The sequence below is a fragment of the Hemitrygon akajei genome, chromosome 1, assembly GCF_048418815.1.
Source record: "Hemitrygon akajei chromosome 1, sHemAka1.3, whole genome shotgun sequence".
Taxonomy (NCBI): Eukaryota; Metazoa; Chordata; class Chondrichthyes; order Myliobatiformes; family Dasyatidae; genus Hemitrygon; species Hemitrygon akajei.
The window spans coordinates 205546742-205568267 of record NC_133124.1 but is presented as its reverse complement, the minus strand read 5'-3'; the positions used below and the strand labels follow the sequence as shown (position 1 = coordinate 205568267).

At 41.2% G+C, this 21526-nt stretch overlaps 1 protein-coding gene across 7 annotated transcripts in view; it reads right to left on the bottom strand.

The window, feature by feature from the left end:
• The window catches only part of LOC140734734 (netrin receptor UNC5D-like), an 820373-nt gene that overhangs the window by 60342 nt on the left and 738505 nt on the right, over window positions 1–21526 (bottom strand). The gene's annotated exons all lie outside the window — the stretch shown is intronic.

The window sequence follows — 21526 nt, the reverse complement described above, 5'->3', positions numbered from 1 at the left end:
ACAGAGGGGAAGTTGCTGAACCTCTCCACCTCTGATCCTTGATAAGGACTGGCTCATGGACCTCCAATTTCCTCCTCCTTAAGTCAATAATCAATTCCTTGGTCTTGCTGACACTGAGGGAGAGGTCGTTGCCATGGCACCGCTCAGTCAGATTCCAATCTCCCTCTTATAGGCTAATTCGTCACCACCTTCGATTTGGCCAGTGACAGTGATGTTGACAGCAAACTTGAATATGGCATTGGAGCTGCACTTAGCCTCACAGACATAAGTGTAAAGTGAGTCGAGCAGGGGGCTAAGCACACAGCCTTGTGGCGCTCCTGTGCCGATGGGAGATCGTGAAGGAGATCTTGTTGCCAATCTGAAATGACTGGTGTCTACAGGTGATGAAATTGAGCCCCCAATTGCACAAGGAGGTACTGAATCTTTGTGATTAGTTTTGAGGAGATGGTAGTACTGAATGAGAGTTGCAATTGATAAAGAACATCCTGATGTGTGCACCTTTGCTGTCCAGATGTTCCAGGGTTGAGTGAAGGGCCAATGGAATGCATCCACTGTGGTATTACTCTGGATTTTCAGCATCTGCAGAATCTCTTGTGTTGAAGTTAAGAGTCCTCCTGGCTTCAACATCACCATGGCTGAAATGTTCTGAGGAACACATAATGCTGGACTGCCGGCTGCTTTACTGTTGAGGTGATGTACTCTCAGCAATTAATGGAGTCTTCGCGGCAGCCGCGAAGATAGCAAACAGCCCAGGTTGCTGAGGTGCCCAAAGGAAAGTCTGCAAAGGAGATGGAACTAAGTAGAGGGGATCAAAATGGAAAGTAATGCTGTGAAATCCTCTACAGCCACCTGGCTGTGAGACTGCTCCGGCTGCTTCAGGCTTTGTCTTTGCAAGCTCCACTGCGACTTGCTCCACTGTGCGATAACTGAGGTTGAGGCTATTGGACTCAATTTCATTCTAAATGCTGTTGTTGCTTTTACTGTTTGCATGATTTGTGTTTTTTTCCCCTCTCTTTGCACATTTTTATAATTGGGCTCTTCCGGGTTGCTTGCTTTGTGGCTGCCTGTAAGCAGTCGGATCTCAAGGTTGCATCATTTATACATACTTTGATAATAAATGTACTTTGAGCTTTAAACTTTGAACTTTTGGATGGGCTTGGTTTAATGCTTTAACCAGAAGGGTCTGGCAAAGTTGCACTCCTGCAGTGCATGCTGGGATATCAGCCACGAGACAGGAAAGTCAAACACTGAGGCACAGGTGACAGAATATGAAGGGCAAACAGTTTCAGCTAACATGGTCATCTTGCTAGTACACTATAACACACACAAAATGCTGGAGGAACTTAGCCGGTCAGGCAGCATCTACGGAGAGGAACAAATAGTCAATATTTTGAGCTGAGACCCTTCACTAGGACTGGTTCGAGACACTTGTAAGGGCCTCGGCCCAAAATGTCGACTGTTTATTCCTTTCCATAGATGCTGCTTGATCAGATCAGTTTCTCCAGCATTTTATGTGCTTTGCTGTGGATTTCCAGCACCTGCAGAATCTCTTGTGTTTATGTTAGTACCCTGTCTTTTTCTTGCCTTCACTCCATCTCTTTCCCTCACTCACACTGACTCTTTCTTATTCCCTCTCTCTCCTTTCCACATTTCCTCTTTCACTCTTGCACTTCCTCTCTCATTTTCTCCCTCATGCCTTACTCAATTCTCACTCTCGCAAGACAGCAGGGGTTCCCAGTCTGGGGTCCACGGATTCCTTGACTCCAATGCATAAAAAATGTTGGGAATCCCTGTAGTAGATACCACACACAAAACGCTGGGAGTATCTATGGAGAGGAACAAACAGTCAATGTTTTGGGCTGAGACCCTTCATCAGGACTGGAAAGGAAGGGGGAAGAAGCCAGAATAAGAAAGTGGGGCAGGGGAAGGGGTACAAGCTAGACGGTGATAGGTGAACCCAGGTGGGTGGGGTGAAATAAGAAACTGGAAGGCAATAATTGGAAAAGGTAAAGGGGTGAAGAGGAAGGAATCTGACTGGAGTGAAGAATAAACATAGGAGAAAGGGGAGTAAGAGGGGTACCGGAGGGAGTTGATGGACAGGTGAAGAGAAGAGTGGGGTAAGAGGGGAGACAGAGAGAGCAATGGAAGAAGAAGGAAGAGGGAAGGGGGAAGGGAAAAATTGCTCCTCACTCTTTTTCTTTCACACTTGCTATCTCTCTCTCTCACATCCTCATATTACCGCAATCTCATCGTGAAAGCAGCTGTTGGAATATTTTCCATCAGCTGTTACTGAAAGTTATGCATCTTTTGTGTGCTGATTATTATGTTTGGCTTCCACAGCTCTCGGGGCTGTTCTGAATCAGCTGGTTACTAACTTGTTTTTTCTTGTTACAGCAAGTTGCACTGAATTATATTTCTTCCATTTATCCACTGAGAAGGCAGGGTTATTATGTTCAATCTTGTCAACTGTTGCTCAGTGGTTAACATTCCTCCTGTCTAATCAGAAAATTGCTTTTGTCTCAGTCCTGGGACCAGCGCAGTAATCCTGGCTGACATTGCGCTGTTGAAGTGTTACATTCTGCATAGGGCCACATATATCTCGAGTGTGTGCCCTTGCTATGAACTTGCACGTAATTGTCTACCTACAAGACCATGGGTACAATGGGAGATATGTGGGAGAACTGGGCTCTACTGGGACTCTAGGAAGTGAACGCGATGACTGAGTTGTAATTAGAAACTACAAATCGTGGACAAGAGAAAATCTGCGTATGCTGGAAATCCAAAGCACCATGCACACAAAATGCTGGAGGAATTCAGAAGGTCAGGCAGCATGAATGAACAGTTCGCGTTTTGGGCCGAGACCCTCATCAGGTCTGAAGAGGAAGGGGGAAGAATGAAAATGTGGGGGGAGGGGAAGGAGGATAGCTGGAAGGTGATGGGTGAAACCAAGTGGGTGGGAAAGGTAAAGGGCTGGAGAAGAAGGAATCTGATAGGAGAGGAGAGTGGACCATGGGAGAAAGGGAAGGAAGAGGGGACCCGGGGGAAGAGATAGGCTGGTGAGAAGAGGTAAAAGGCCAGAGTGTGGAATAGAAGGAGGGGGAGGGAAAAATTAGTCCAAAAATTAATTTGGCTCAATCACATTTGACTATGAATCTGGGTAACCTTAGACGAATGATTCATCTCTGGGTCCTCCAAAGTATCTCCAGCACCTACAATGCACAAGTCAGGGGTGTGATGGAATACTCCCTCCCTGCCTGGATGCAGCAACTCTCAAAAGCTCGAGACCTTGATTCAATTGTCACCCGAAACATGGAATCATTAATTCCCTCCACCATGGGTGCACAGTGCCCGCCCTGTGTGCCACCTACAAATTGAAGTTATTCATCTAGCCTAATCCGACAGCACCATCCAAACAGTGACAGCTATTGCCAAAGATGAGGGCCTCAGAGACATAGAACACCAACATTTGCATGTTTCTATTCAAAAGCCCATGCCACTCAGGTTTTGAAATATATTGCCTGTCCTTCAGTGGCTGAACCTTGGAACTTTCTCCCCAATAGCATCGTGGGAGCACCATCACCGGAATGACTCCAGTAACTCAAAAGAACAGCTCGCCACCATCTTCTCAAGGGCTGCTTCTTCTTTTTTGTGCTAATGGCGGCTCACATCTATCAGGAAGGTGCATTACCGTCACCTACTGTAATGGAGTATGAAGGAAGTCATGATGGGGACTGGATCTTACCTCCCAAACTTGTTTTAATTAAAAAGTTCACCAGGGCCCTGCACGACTTAACCGCCCCTGCCTCACGTGCCAGAATATCCTGCAAACTCGACATCCCAGATCTACCCAATAATTGTCTAAAGAGCTTCCCACATTCCAACGAATATTCTGGCACACTATGATCACATGTTCCACCGTCTCCAGCACCTTACAAAAATCACACCACCCATTTCTTCTCAAGGGCAATCAGGTAGGGGCAATAAAGTCCTGAAGTCCTGAAGAAGGTTCTGGGCCTGAAATGTCAACTGTTTACTCCTGATCTGCTGAGTTCCTCTAGCATTCTGTGTGTGTGTGTGTTGCTTTGGATTTCCAGCATTTGCTGTTTTTTTTGTGTTTGTGGGCAATAATAACTGCCCTTGTCTGCAACACTCAGATCTCCACCAATCAATAAATATACAAATAACTCAATCAATCCATTGATAAACAAATCAATCAAGCAATCAATCTCCAGGTAACTATCCCTAAGTGGTGTCTTTTTGATAGAATTATGTTGCTATTTCAGGTATTGTGAGAGACTTGTCCAGTTAAAACATGTGTCCTTCTGTTCCACTGCCCCAAGTCTAAAGCTAACAGATTGCTCATGTCCACACCATTTGCTCAGCCCTTATGGTGGTCACATTAAACAATTAATCTTCTCTCCACAAAGAGAAAGAGTTCAGCCAGACTTTCAGGTTAACCTCGTTCTCTGAAGGACAGCACTGTTGACAACACAGACCTGTTTCAGTGTGTTTTTGCCAGTGTTGCTGGAAGAGTGTAGTCTAATTTTATTTGCAACTTGGCATCCATCTACTCAACTTTTGCTCTATTATATGCCCTCTCTTTGGCTTTTATGGTGGCTGACTTTCTTTGTTAGCCACAAATGTGTCATCTTGCCTTTAGAATACTCCTTCCTCTTTGTGATGTATATATCCTATGCCTTCCGAATTGCTTCCAGAAATCCCAGCCATTGCTGCCCTGCTAGAGTTATTTTCCAAACAATTCTGGCCAACTCCTCGCTCATGCCTCTGTAATTCCCCTTACTTCACTGTAATACTGATACATCTGACTTCTCCTTCTCAAATTTCAGGGCGAATTCTATCATATTATGATGACTTCTCCCTAAGGGTTCTTTTACCTTAAGCTCTCTAATCAATTCCGGTTCACAGCACGACGCCCAATCCAGAATAGCTGATACCCTAGTGGGCTCATCCAGGAGCTGCTCTAAAAAGCAGGCACTCTCCTGGAAACCAGCACCAACCCGATTTTCCCAATCTACCTGCATATTGAAATCCCCCATGACTATTGTAACACTGCCCTTTGGCGTGCATTTTCTGTCTCCCATTGCAGGAATGTAAGTGAATGTGGTTTCTGCTATTTTGCAGCAACAAAATCCAAATTGGGCGAAGATTGCATTTATTCAGCAGTAGCTTGATTCTTTAATTTTCCATTCCAGTCCCACGTTGATTTGTTTGTAACCTTCTGCACTGTGCCAACAAGGCCCAATGAAGCTTGAAAAGCAATACCTGATCCTCTGTCTGAGCACGTTGCAGTCTTCCAGACTCAATATTGATCACTCTGACTTCGTTTCTTTGTCTGCATCAGAAATGGCCAACTCTGCTGTACTTTGTTATTATTTAGAGATACAATACTGTAATAGACCGTTCTGGCTCAGCAAGCCCAGGCTGCCCAATTCAGCATGTGGTCATAGGGAGAACATACAAACTTCTTAAGCAGCAGAACTGAACCTGGGTCACTGGCTCTGTAATAGTGTAACACTAACCAATATGCTCCTCTGCTGCCGCTTAGGTCACCCATCTGAGAAATAGGGTCAGTTTTTCTTTTTCCATTAGCACAACCTGACCTGCTGGGCATGCCCCACAGCCCTGCAATTCTCAACACAGAACACGCAAAACGAAGCATAGTCACCACTTAACTGTGCTAAATCCAATGCCCTGGTCTCGCTCTGTCACAGAGATTCCCTTTGTTCTATCCGTCCTTATCACTCAACACTTCCTACAGTTGCGTCACGGCCTGGTATGGTATGCAATTTTATGGAAAAGCCCACAAAAAATCTTGGACATGGCCAACTCCGTCATGGGTAAAGCCTTCTCTACCGCTGAGCACATGTGCAGGGAGTGTTGACACAGGAAAGCACATCTGCATCCATCAACAAAAGTACAGTAGCCTCAGGACCCACACCAGCAGGTTCATGAACCATCAGGCTCTTGAACCAGAGGGGACAACTTCACTCACCCCATCACTGAACAACTGATGGATTCACCTTCAAGGACTCTTCATCTCATGTTCTCAATATTTATTGCTTATGTATTTATTTATCATTATTATTACTTTGCTTCTTCACTTTCTCTTTGTATTTGCACAGTTTGATGGTTTTTTAAACACTGGTTATTGTCCATCCTGTTGGATGTGGACTTTCACTGATTCTGCTGTGTTTCTTGTAGTTACTGCGATTGCCCGCAAGAAAGTGAATCTCATTGTTGTATATGGTGACGTATATGTACTTTAATAATAAATTTACTTTGAACTTGGTTTTCTCTTTGACTCACTTCTGACAATAGACCTTCGACCTGAAACAGGATCTCTGTTTCTCTCACCACTGCTGCTGCTCAAACGTTTAAGAGCATCCGACAATCTTATTTCAGGTTTCCAGCACTACAGTTTCTTCTCGCTTTTCTTAGAAACGCAAGTTGTTGTTACTGGCTCTTTGGACATCAAAGGTAACGGACTAGAAGAGGCGTTCACTGTTTAATTGAAAGACAAATACAACCCTTAACAAAAATACACTGAAGGGGGGACGTCACGTGATGACGTAGGATCGAGACGCTGGAACCCGGCTCTCCCGTAAAAAGTTAATAAATTAATGTCTAAATGAAGAAAAGTTAGTCAGTATCTTCTAAAAGTTACTTATAAACTACTCCGGACTGTGTCAAGCAATGCCTCAAAGAAGGAAGATGAAGAAAACTAATACCGGGAAGATTACGCAAGTTGGAACAGGAGCGGGGCCCACGTCTGCCGAGGTACCCCGGTCTCAGGTACGTTGTGCCACCGGCGAGGCGGAACAAGAGACCGCGGCAACAATGGCCATTCCTGAAGGGAAGGGTCATCGTGAATTGCGCAAACCCGAAGGACGGAGCATGCGCAAACGGAAGCAACAAGAACTACAAAGCCCAGCTACCACTGCAACTGAAAGTGATAGCGAATCGGAGGGAGAGTCAAGTGTCTCGGAAGGATCAGATGAAGAAGAAGCTAAAAGTCCTTCTAGAAATATAGAAAAGACTTTGAGGCAAATAATGCGTAAATTAGACACATTAAAAATAATTAAAAATAATCAAAAAAGACTCGAAAAAAAAATGACCAAAATGGAGATTATGCTTGATAAAATGACAAAGAGACAGGAAAAAATGGAAAAAAGAATTACGGACTTGGAAATTACAACGGAGGACATGGTTGAAAGAATGGACAAAATAGAAAATGAAAATGCTGCTTGGGCATCAGAAAGAAAACAATTTATGGAACAAATTGATAAGCTTGAAAATTTCAGTAGACGAAATAATATTAAAATTGTTGGACTTAAAGAAGATATAGAAGGAGAAGACCCAATAAATTTTTTTCAAAAATGGATCCCTGAAAAGTTGGAAATGGAAGGAGAAACTCCAATTGAGATCGAAAGGGCTCATAGATCCTTAAGGCCAAGACCTCGAGCTGATCAAAACCCACGATCAATTTTGATAAAATGTTTACGATACCAAGACAAAGAAAAGATCCTGAAGGCTGCCGCCCAAAGTGCCAAAAATAGAAACGGGCCATTGATGATAGCAGGAAAACCAGTCCTTTTTTACCCTGATATAAGTCACAACCTGTTGAAGAGGAGGAAGGAATTTAACCCAGTGAAAAAAGCCTTATGGGTAAAGGGTTACAAATTTACAATGCGTCATCCAGCAACACTGATAATTTTTTCGGAGGAAGGAAAAAAATTTTTTCCCGATTATCGAAAAGCGGAGGAGTTTGTACAAGATCTTCCATCTATACGCTATGAAGATAGACCCAACGAACAGAATTGATGGACATTTATGGATATTATAGAAAAGGGGAGCAAAATTTTAGAAATACTAAATGAGAATGGTATTTCTTTTTTTTTCTCTTCTTATACATATACGTTTTTGTGTTGCGGGGGGGCTGGGGAGCTTTGGATCGGTTACTGCGGGATTCACGTGTGTAATCATGGCGGTTGCCATGACCCGTACAGCAGAGGGGGGTAATGTTGTGTTATTTTTCCACAACATTAGTAGGGGGGTATTTTGTTTTTTTCTTTATATTTTAATTTTCTTCTATCTTTTAGCCTGGATGATTGGGGGGGACACACATAGCAACACGGAGATTTTTATAAAGATTTCCCAAGATACCATGAAAGTGGAAAGATTAGGTATTATTATAGATTGGAATAATATAATAAAAAAAAATAATGACTAATCTACTAAACTTTTTAAGTTTTAATGTTAATGGGCTTAATGGGCCAGTAAAAAGAAAAAGAATTTTAACATATATTAAAAAAATGAAAACAGATATAGCTTTTTTACAAGAAACTCATTTAACAGACACAGAACACCAGAAATTAAAAAGAGACTGGGTTGGAAATGTTATTGCAGCTTCATTTAATTCAAAGGCGAGAGGAGTTGCAATTTTGGTTAACAAAAATCTACCAATTAAAATACAAAACATATTAATTGATTCGGCGGGGAGATATCTAATTATACACTGTCAAATTTTTTCAGAACTATGGACCCTTATGAACATTTATGCACCAAATGAAAATGATGTAAAATTCATACAGGAGGTCTTTTTGAATTTGGCCAACGCACATGATAAAATATTAATAGGTGGAGATTTTAATTTTTGTCTAGATCCAGCTTTAGATAGATCAACAAAGGTTGTTACAAAATCAAAAGCAGTAAAATTAACTCTATCATTGATGAAAGACTTAAATCTGATTGATATATGGAGAAGAATTAATCCAAAAGAAAGAGATTATTCATTTTATTCAAATAGACATAAAACATACTCAAGGATAGACTTTTTCCTATTATCAACAAATATTCAAGATAGAGTGAAAAATGTGGAATATAAAGCAAGAATACTGTCAGATCATTCTCCTTTAATAATGACAATGATAATGACAGATAAAGAGGAATCAGTTTATAGGTGGAGATTTAATTCAATATTATTAAAACGTCAAGACTTTTGTGATTTTATGAAAAAACAGATTCAGTTCTTTTTAGATATAAATTCACATTCAGTTGATGATAAATTTATAGTGTGGGAAGCAATGAAGGCATACTTGAGAGGTCAGATAATAAGTTATACTTCTAAAATTAAGAAGGAATATATGATAGAAATAGACCAATTGGAAAAAGAGATTACGAAATTAGAAAAAGAATCCCAAAGAAATATGACAGAAGAAAAACGAAGACAACTCATTAACAAGAAGTTACAATATAATACGCTCCAAACATATCGAACGGAAAAAGCAATTATGAGAACTAAACAAAGATATTATGAACTAGGTGAAAGATCACATAAAGTTCTTGCATGGCAGCTAAAAACAGACCAGACTTCTAAAACAATAAATGCAATTCGAACAAGAGTAAATAAAATTACTTATAAACCTTTAGAAATTAATGAAGCTTTTAAGAATTTTTACTCTGAGTTGTACAAATCAGAATCACAAAATGACAATGTCAAGATAGAAAGGTTTCTATCACAAATAACTCTTCCAAAATTAAATACGGAAGAACAGAAGGGATTAGATATGCCTTTTACATTGAAAGAGGTCGAAGAAGCCCTAGGATCACTTCAAAGTAATAAATCTCCAGGAGAAGATGGTTTTCCGCCTGAATTCTATAAAAAGTTTAAAGATTTATTAATTCCTCCTCTTATGGAGTTAATACGCCAAGCGGAAAGAACGCATAAACTTCCAGAATCCTTTTCGACAGCCATTTTAATAGTATTGCCAAAAAAAGATAGAGATCCTTTAAAGCCATCATCATATAGACCGATTTCTTTATTAAATACTGATTATAAAATAATAGCAAAAATCTTATCTAATAGATTATCTAAATGCTTACCAAAATTAGTACATATGGATCAAACAGGATTTATTAAAAATAGACAATCAGCAGATAATGTAACTCGCTTATTTAGTATAATTCATTTAGCACAGAAGAGGGAGGAAATGAGCGTGGCAGTTGCTTTAGATGCAGAAAAAGCATTTGATAGATTGGAGTGGGATTTTTTATTTAAGGTATTGGAAAAATACGGATTAGGAGTATCCTTTATAAAATGGATTAAAACCTTAAATACTAATCCCAAAGCTAAAGTAGTGACAAATGGTCAAATTTCAACACCATTTCAGTTAACAAGGTCAACTAGGCAAGGTTGTCCATTATCACCTGCTTTATTTGTGTTGGCGATAGAGCCATTAGCTGAACTGATCAGAATGGACCCAGATATTAAGGGTTTTAGAGTTAACCAAGAAGAATACAAGATCAACTTATTTGCTGATGATGTTCTACTTTATCTAACAAACCCATTGCAATCGTTGCGTAAATTATCCTATAGATTAGAAGAATATGGGAAAGTATCAGGTTACAAAATAAACTGGGACAAAAGTGAAATTTTACCTCTTACTAAAGGAGACTATAATCAATGTCGATCAATAACCCAGTTTAGATGGCCGGCAAATGGTATAAAATATTTAGGTATAAGAGTCGATAATGATATAAAAAACATATACAAATTAAATTATTTACCACTATTGAAAAAAATTCAAGAAGATCTTGATAAATGGATGGTATTACCAATAACATTAGTAGGTAGAGTAAATACCATAAAAATGAATATATTCCCTAGATTACAATACTTATTTCAATCACTACCAATACAATTACCCCAGAAGTTTTTTCAAGAGCTGAATAAATATGTGAGGAAGTTTCTTTGGAAAGGTAAGATGTCAAGAATATCGTTGGAAAAATTGACATGGAAATTTGAGCTAGGAGGGTTACAACTTCCAAATTTTAAGAATTATTATAAAGCAAATCAACTTAGATTTATTGCATCCTTTTTTGAGAAAGACAAACCGGCGTGGATCAGAATAGAACTAGATAAAATAGGAGAAAACATACCAGAAGACTTTATATATAAATGGGAATCTAAATGGATACGGGAAAAGAAAGAATCTCCTATATTAAAACATTTGATTGATTTATGGAATAAGATAAATGTTGACGATGAGACAAAGAAATCCTTATTAGCAAAGAGATCTTTAATCCAAAATAGACTTATCCCTTTTACAATGGATAATCAACTTTTATATAATTGGTTTCAAAAAGGGATTAGATATATAGGAGATTGTTTTGAAGGAGGTATATTAATGTCATTTGATCAATTAAAGAATAAATATAAAGTATCAAACAACACTCTTTTTTGTTACTTTCAACTAAGGGCTTACTTAAGAGAAAAGCTAGGTCAAACAATGTTACTACCGAAACCCAATGAAATAGAAACTTTAATTCAAAAAGGAAAGATTAAAAAATTTATCTCTTGTATGTATAATTTGATTCAAAAACAGGCAATTAAACAAGGAGTCCATAAGTCAAGACAAAAATGGGAAAGTGATTTGAATATCAAAATTGAAGAAAAAAACTGGTCAAGACTATGTCTTGAGAGTATGACAAATACAATAAACGTTCGATTAAGATTAGTGCAATACAATTTTTTACATCAACTATATATTACACCACAAAAAATAAACAAATTAAACCCAAATCTATCTGATCAGTGTTTTCGATGTAACCAAGAAATTGGTACTTTTTTACATTCTACTTGGTCCTGCTCCAAAATTCAACCTTTTTGGACAAATTTAAGAGTTTTACTGGAACAAATCATTGGAACACAACTTCCACACAACCCAACATTACTTTTACTAGGTAATATTGAAGGGATAAAACCGATAGCCAGATTGAATAAATATCAGAAAGAATTTATAAAAATTGCATTGGCAGTAGCCAAAAAAGCTATTGCAGTGACTTGGAAATCGGATACATATCTAAGTATAGATCGTTGGAAGAACGAAATTTATGGCTGTATTCCACTTGAAAAAATCACTTACAATTTAAGAGATAAATATGAAACATTTTTGAAAATTTGGCGCCCTTATTTACAAAAGACAGGATTAAATATATAGGTGCTCCGAAGATGAAATAATTGGTTACTTGGGGAAAGAAATAAATGCATACACCAAAGTTATTATGAACTCCGTGGAGCGTGTGGGGATCTTCCAATATCCAGGCATTCCTTTTTTTTTTCTCTTTCTTTTTTTTTAGGGATGTTAGGGGGGAGGGGTTAAGGGGAGGGGGGCTGGGTAACATTTTTTTTTTCTCATACACTTTTATTTTGTAACTATTTGAAAACAATAAAAAAAGTTTAAAAAAAAAAAAAAAAAAAAAAAAAATACACTGAAGGGAATTTTACTGGCAAACCGACAAAATGATGTGCTTCTTTGGCTTTGACTATGCATAATTTTTAAATTAGATTTTGTTTTATTTAGGGATGCAGCACATATTAGGCCCGCCTGTCCTTCAAGCTGTGCCGCCAGCAACCCACCTAATCAGCATTCGTCTAATCACGGGACAATTTACATCGACCAATTAACCTACTAGCCGGTACGTTTTTGGACTGTGGGAGGAAACCGCAGTACCTGGATGAAACCCATGCACTCCACGGGCATACAGACTCCTTTCAGAGGACACCAGCGTAAACTCAGACCTCCGACACCCCGAACTGTGATGAACCATCAGTCCTGGATCTTTAAAGGCCATCTCACCACAACTTCTCTAAAGAACTAATGATGAGTGTGTGCAGTTTTGGCACAGTCAGAAAGAAGCAAACAGCGCGCAGAAGAAATTATCTGATCAAACACGAGGAAATCTGCGGATGCTGGAAATTCAAGCAACACACACAAAATGCTGGTGGAACGCAGCAGGCCAGGCAGCATCTATAGGGAGAAGCACTGTCGATGTTTTGGGCCGAGACATTTTGTGTGTGTTATCTGATCAAATGTTGTTTAGGTACACTACTGTGCAAAAACTGAGGCACATATGTATAGCTAGGGTGTCTAAGACTTTTGCACAGCACGGCAATAAGTCTATGTAGATTGCACTGCACTAATGCCACAAAAAAATCAGATGTCTTGACATATGTGAGTGATGATAAACCTGATTCTGATATGGGTCTCTATTGTGGACTGAGAGTGGGAAGGGGGCAGGGAGAGGGAATCATGGTTGGGAAAAGGGGAAGGGGGAGTGTAGGGAGCAGGAAGCACCAGACGGACAACCTGTAATGATCCAATGACCTTGCCTGGTGTCTCAGGGCTGGGTGTGTCTGTACCCGCCCCGGCACTCCTTGCTCCCTCATCCCTCCGCGATGCTCCACCCTCACCATTCCCAATATTCTTTCCTCCCACCAGATTTAGAAACTCACTCTCCACTCCATGCCGATAAACACAGTGCCGTGCAAAGTTCTCAGGCACCCTAGTTACAGATACGTGCCTAAGGCTTTTGCACAGTACTGTATCTTTTTGGCAGAGATGACATTTTGCAGTATTCAGAGAGAGAAGCCAATTCCATGATTAGGCTTGGGTTAAAACGGTAGGCTGCTGGCAGCATAGCTCAAAGGACTGAAACGGCCTGTTCCACACTGTATCTGTCCTTTTATATTAGTAACAGTATATACCGTAAATCTGTATCAATCTCCTAGCAACTTCCTCCTTCTTCAGCCCTTTAACTTTCCACCTATCACTGCATAACTTCTCACATCATTTCCTTTTATTCCTCATTCAAACACACACATATATTCAGCTTAAATAAAACAGCATTCCAAGGTGCCAATTAGCGCACACTATTACAATAGCACATACAGTCACAATAATATTAACCCAATCACGGCCTGAAGATTGATGGTGCATGGGATGTCGTCCTGGAGCCATGTTTCTGCAAGGACGAGGGCACAGCAGTTCCCCATCACGCGCAAGTGCAGCTGTCGCCACCGCAGTCTGGCTGGTCTTTCACTGCGCAAACACGTGCAAGCAGCACCGCCAGGAGGGGCTGGTCCCCAGTCCAGCGAGGATCCCAGCGCATCTGTTCCCACCCACCTTCCCCCTCACCTGGCCTCATCCACCACCTGCCAGCTCCTCCCAACTTTTTATCCCTCCTTTCCCGTCTTGGTCCAAAACATCGACTGGTTATTCCCCGCCATAGATGCTGCCTGACCCGCTGAGTTCCTGCAGCATGTTGTGTGTGTTACTCTTATATCTGTAGTTTTAACCTTATGTAGCAGTGCTTCAAATCATACACATTAACTGCAGCATGAAGGGAATAGACCGGATGAGAAGGCATCCTTCCTGACTTTCATTTAAGCCGTTTTGTCCCAAGAGGTCACATTTCAATTGATGTCTGAGGTAAATTTCTAACTCATGTTCCATAACTTCAAGCGCATCATAAATTCAATAAAGACTGAATCTTGGCAGAACGCCTTCCAAGTTCAGTTCAACATATCTTTCAAATGGTAGCACAGTGGTTTTAGCGCGAGGCCATTCCGGCTCAGGGCATTCCGGAGTTCCGAGTTCAATTCCGACTCCGTCCTGTGAGGAGTCTCTGTACATCCTTCCCGCAGAATGCATGGGTTTTCCCTGGGTGCTCTGGTCTGCTCCCAGAGTCCAAAGACATATCATGTAGGTAAATTGGTCATTGTAAATTGTCCTGTAGTTACATCGGGGTTAATCGGGGTTCTAGGTTGTTGGGGCCGAAGGCTTCTAGGGTTGAGGGGCTGGAAGGGCTTATTGCACACTGTATCACTAAACAAATAAATAAACTGAGATGGAACAATAGCTTAGTGCCCCTTTTAAAGAAAATGGAACTTTCCCCAAGTCCAGTAATAGCAAATCCAGTGTAGGTAGCATCTAGAATCGTGCAGAAAGACACCAAGCAGTCTAGCATCATTGTGTCACGGCGATTTTTACCTTTTCCAAAGGAGGATTAATTGGTGATTGCAATAGCACATTGCAGTACTGATTCATGCTTACAGAGAAGGAGTCATCACCCTGACACAGTGGTGTCAAGAAAACAACCTCCCCCTCAATGTCACAAAAACCAAGGAGCTGGTTGTGGACTACAGGAGGAATGGAGACAGGCTCAACCCTATTGACATCAATGGACCTTGGGTTGAGAGGGTGAACAGCTTTAAGTTCCTCTGTATGCACATCACTGAGGACCTCACTTGGTCTGTACGCACCGGCTGTGTGGTGAAAAAAGCAGAACAGCACCTCTTTCACCTCAGACGGTTGAAGAAGCTCGGCATGAGTCCCCAAATCCCAAGGACTTTCTACAGGGGTACAATTGAGAGCATCCTGACGGGCTGCATCACTGCCTGGTATGGGAACTGTACTTCCCTCAATCACAGGGCTCTGCAGAGGGTGGTGCGGATAGCCCAATGCATCTGTAAATGTGAACTTCTTCCCACTGTTCAGGATATTTACAGTGACAGGTGCGATAAAAGGGCCTGAATGATCATTGGAGTCACCCCAGCCACAAACTGCTCCAGTTGCTACCATCTGAGAAACGGTACTGCAGTCTAAAAGTCAAGATCAACAGGTTCCGGGACAGTTTCTTCCACCAGGCCATCAGACTGATTAACTTACGCTGACATGATTGTATTTCTAAGCTATATTGACTATTCTGTTGTACATATTACTGTATATACCATTTATTACAAATTACTATAACTTGCACATTGCACATTCAGATGGCGACGTAAAGATTTTTACTGCTCATGTATGTGAAGGATGTAAGGTATAAAGTCAATTCAATTCACTAATTCCAATGACCAAAGAACTCCATCCAGAATGCATTTGAGTCCTTCTGGTGCTCACAGTCCCAAAGGGCCACCAGTACACCTGTGGACACCATGTGCTCCTCCTTTAGAGACACATGGGCTTGGACATCACCCTGGAAGAAGGGTAGGCAATCAACTCAGGCAGAACCCATGACTGCCCACTACCTGGGCCTGGGAATGGCCACTTTAGTCGGGCACAAGAGCAAACTGTGCCACTCCTTGAATAAGTTTCCCAATGTAAAGATCTATTTATTATACTGTAGCTATAGACTAGGTGGCTTTTCATGTATTCAACCAATCCATGACCCCGGTCCATGACGGAGTCCTCATTGGAGGATCAGAGGTGAAGAGGGTTAGCAACTTTAAATTCCTTGGTGTTAGTATTTCAGAAGACCTGTCCTGGACCCAGCACATCAGTGCAATTGTGAAGAAAGCACACCAGCGCCTCTGCTTCCTCAGGAATTTTCAGAGATTTGGCATGACATCTAAAACGTCGACAAACTTCTATAGGTGTGTACTGGAGAGTATATTGAATGACTGCAACACAGCCTGGTAAGGAAGCACCAATGCCTTTGAACAGCAAATCCCACAAAAAGTAGTGGATTAGGTATAGTACATCACGGGTAAAGCCCTCCCAACCATTCAGCAGATCTACCCGAAACACTGTCGTAGAAAGCAGCATCCACCATCAGGGAACCCCACCACCCAGGTCATGCCCTCTTCTCACTGCTGCCATCAGGTAGAAGGACTTGCACCAGCAGGTTCAGGAGCAGTTACTACCCTCAACCATCAGGCTCTTGAATAAAAGGGGATAACCACACTCAACTTCACTTGCCCCATCATTGAAATGTTCTCATGACCAATGATCTCACTTTCAAGGACTCTCTATCTCATTATGTCATGTTCTCATTATTTATTGCCATTTATTTATATTTGGATTTATGCAATTTGTCATCTTCTGCACTCTGGTTGCTCCTTCATTGATCCTGTTGTAGTTACTGTTCTATGGATTTGCTGAGCAGGAAAATGAATCTCAGGGTTGTATATAGTGACATATATGAACTTTGATAATAAAATTTACTTTAAACTGTTGCTGAGAGTTGCTGCTAAATCTGCTTCCTCTGTCCTTTTAGACAATGATATAATACTGAGGCTTGGAGTACTGTGAGCAGTTTTGGGCCCCTTATCTAAGAATGGATGTACTGGCATTGGAGAAGGTCCAGAAGAGGCTTAAGAGAATATTTCTGGGAATGAAAGGGCTAACAAATGAGGAGCGTTTGATAGTTCTAGGCCTATACTCACTGGAGTTCAGAAGAATGGTGGGGGGGGGGCGAGTTTCCTATAGTTGAGGGAGTCTAGGATCAGAGAACCCAGCCTCAGAACAGAAGAATACCCATTTAGAACAGAGATATGGAGGAATTTCTGTGACGAATCTATGGAATTCATTATCACAGACAGCTGTGAAGGCTGAGTTATTGGGTGTATTTGAAGCGGAGGTCGGTAGGTTCTTGATCAGTAAGGGTGTCAAAGGTTACAGGGAAGAGACAGGAGAATGGAGGTGAGAGGGATGATAAATCAGCTATGATGCGATGTGGAGCATCTCGGTGGCCTGAATCTGCCCTTATGGTCTAATGAATTCTGGATAATCATATTTAGTAGTGCAGAAGGAAACCCGGTGATCTCCCCTCTGGGCTTTTCTTTTCCGATTGTCTTAATCTGGACTCTCTGGTTACAAGCATACGGCCGAGGGCAAAACACCCTCCTGTCTAAATGCCTGTATTAAATTCCCTCCCCCCCTTCTTTGCTGTAAAAGAAACAACCACAGTCTCCCTACGAAACTGAAATCACTCTTCAAAGCACGGACACATTTTCTGAAATGAGGTGTCAGAACTCAATGCTCCAGTCATTTGTCAATGCGTTAAGATTACTTCCTTACTTTTGCAGGTAATTCATAAAAACCTGGATGCTCTACGGCTGCTACCTCACAGCTGTTGTACTGCCACATTTATAATGTACATTAGGTACACAGACGTATACACATCTAGACCTTAAGGGTGTATAGATTTGGGTGTACCACAGGGATGAACTGGTTTGAAGATAGATCACTTTTTCTAGAGGGAATACATTGGAAGTGAATGATTGATCGAGGAAGAGCCTCAAAGACCAAAGATTCAGGAACAATCTGTGGTTTAACAGAATCTACAGAAGTGGAGATAAGAGAAAGTGGCAAAAATTTATATTTCATATTTTCATATTTCCTTGTTGCACATTCATTGCTACCACCCAAGACATGCTTTCTTCTCATTGCCACCAACAGGGGCAAGTTACAGGAGCCTGAAGGCACATGTTCAATGAATCAGAAAAAGCTTCATTCCCTCTGGTACGGGGGGGGGGGGGGCGCCTAGTGCATAGAATCGAACTAAGCTGCAGAGATTAGTTAAATTAGTCAGCTCCATCATGGAAACTGGGCATGGAATATCCAAGATATCCTCAAGGAGTGGTCCCTCAAAAAGGCGGCCTCCATCATTAAGGACCCCACCACCTTTTCTCATTGCTACCGTCATGAGGGAGGTACAGAAGCCTGAAGGCACACACTCAATGATTCAGGAACAGCTTCTTCCCCTCTGCCATCTGATTTCTGAATGGACATTAAACCCATGAAAAACACCTCACTACTTTTTTATCTCTAATATTTTTGCACTACTTATATTTATATTTACTTACTGTAATTCACAGTTTTCTTTTCTCTGTTATCATTGTACTAAGTTATCAAAGTTCATGACATATGCTGGTGATATTAGATTCTGATTCTGATTCTGATCTCATCACGTCTCTGCTGGCTCTCAGGCCTTTTGTATTATTCTTGTAATTCTATCCTTACAAAAGGACATCAAAAGGATGTTTCCTGAATGTGATCTTTACAAGTTAATAAAGAACTGATCTACACAGAATCTAAATTTGACGAGCTGATGAATTGGTGGGCGTAACCATCACACAAAGCCAATTCAATACTTACAGGTCTATGTGTCAACATTTCAATGCCATACACAGCACTTTGAGAAATATCTATTGTTCTGCCCTTGCATGAAACTTCTGCCTCTTCACAATGTCTCCTGATTTGAGTTCCTCAGCATCTCATTGCTTGGTGAGGGTGTTAAAGGTTGAAGCTTCAAAGTATGTAGATTGAGTTGAGAAAAATTTAAAATATGTTTCAATCCTACTGTTATCAGACTCTTGAAAGGACTTCATGATAAAATGGACTCTTGCCCTCACAATCTACCTCCTTCTGATCTTATAACCATATAACAATTACAGCACAGAAACAGGCCATCTCGGCCCTTCTAGTCGGTGCCGAACGCTTACTCTCACCTAGTCCCACTGACCTACACTCAGCCCATAACCCTCCATTCCTTTCCTGTCCATACACATATCCAATTTTACTTTAAATGACAATACCAAACCTGTCTCTACCACTTCTACTGGAAGCTCGTTCCACACAGCTACCACTCTCTGAGTAAAGAAATTCCCCCTCGTGTTACCTCTAAACTTTTGCCCCCTAACTCTCAACTCATGACCTCTTGTTTGAATCTCCCCTACTCTCAATGGAAAAAGCCCAACCATGTCAACTCTGTCTATCCCCCTCATAATTTTAAATACCTCCATCAAGTTCCCCCTCAACCTTCTACGCTCCAAAGAATAAAGACTTAACTTGTTCAACTTTTCCCTGTAACTTAGGTGCTGAAACCCAGGTAACATTCTAGTAAATTTTCTCTGTACTCTCTCTATTTTGTTGACATCTTTCCAATAACTTGGTGATCAGAACTGTACACAATACTCCAAATTCGGCCTTACCAATGCCTTGTACAATTTTAACATTACATCCCAACTCTTATACTCAATGCTCTGATTTATAAAGGCCAGCATACCAAAAGCTTTCTTCACCACCCTATCCACATGAGATTCCACCTTCAGGGAACTATGCACCATTATTCCTAGATCACTCTGTTCTACTGCATTCTTTAATGTCCTACCATTTACGATGTATGTCCTATTTGGATTATTCCTAGCAAAATGTAGCACCTCACACTTATCAGCAATAAACTCATCTGCCATCACTCAGCCCACTCTTCTAACTGGCCTAAATCTCTCTGCAAGCTTTGAAAACCTACTTCATTATCCACAATGCCACCTACCTTAGTATCATCTGCATACTTACTAATCCAATTTACCACCCCATCATCCAGATCATTAATGTATATGACAAATAACATTGGACCCAGTACAGATCCCTGAGGCACACCACTAGCAACTGGCCTCCAACCTGACAAACAGTTATCCAGCACTACTCACTGGCATCTCCCATCAAGCCACTGTTGAATCTATTTTACTACTTCAATATTAACACCTAACGATTGAACCTTCCTAACTAACCTTCCGTGCGGAACCTTGTCAAAGGCCTTACTGAAGTCCATATAGACAACATCCACTGCTTTACTCTCATCAACTTGCACTGCACTCCTACAGTAGCTTTTAAACTTTATTCAGAATCAGAATTCTGCATTATTATTCTTTTACCTTATTCTAGCCCAGTGCATTGTGTAGTGATTTGATCTGTACAAACCATATGCAAGACAAACTTTTCACTGTGTCTTGGTATATGTGACAAAAATGAATCAATACCAATACCAAAAAAAGATGCTAGACTTTTAAAAACACAAAATACTGGAAACACTCAGTGGGTCAGCTAGCATCAGTGGAGAGAGAAACCGAGTGAACATTCAGGTTGAAGACATTCACTAAAACCCTCTCCTCTCCACAGATGCTGCCTGACCTCCTGGGTTTTCCAGCACTTTTGTTTTTTTTAAATCTCATTCCAGGAAGTGCAGATTTCTATTAATGTTTCAGACAAAAGGGTTTTAACCAATTCATCCAGAACTGCATCCAATATATCTCCAATATTGCCAAGTTTGATTGAGTTGCAGTTAAGGCACAAGTCAGCCGAATGGTGAAGCAAGAACTGTTTCGGCTCATTCCAGGAAAGGTGCAATTGCACCAGGGATGGCTCAGAAAGGATTGCCAAGGATCGTGCCATGGTCGGAAGTGTCCTCCTGAGGAACAATTCTAAGGCACGATCATTCTCACTGGAACAAAGATAGTTGTGGGCAGCAAAGGCCAGAGTTCTGGGTTCAGAACAGTTGCTTTCTGTGTGGAGTCTGCATGATTCCTCGAGGCACTCTGGTTTCCTCCCACACCCCAAAGATGTATGCGCTTGCTACATTAAGTTTCATGAGAGATTGATGGCTCTTGGCCTGTACTCACTGGAGTTTAGAAGAATGGTGGGGGGGGGGTGGAATCTTATTGAAACCTATTGAAAATTAAAATGCTTAGATAGAGTGGATGTGGAAGAGATGTTATCTATGGTAGGGAGTTTAGACCATTGGGTATAGCCCCAGAATAGAAAAATGTCTCTTTAGAATGGAAATATAGTGGAATTTCTTCAACCAGAACTTGGTGAATCTGTTTCCTGAGGGTGGCATGGCGGTGTAGAGGGCAGCATGGTGGCGTAGTGGTTAGCGCAATTGCTCTATGGCACCAGCAATCACCAAAGAGGTTCGGTTCGTGCCTCTGTCTGAAAGGAGTTTGTACGTTCTCCCTGTGACCTTCCACATTCCAAATGCGTACAGTTCGGCTGGGGGTTAGTGGTTTGTGGGTGTGCTATGCTGGTGTCAAACACATGGTGGCCCTTGTGGGCCGCTGCCAGCACATCCTCGCTGATGTGATTTGACGTAAAGACCCATATCA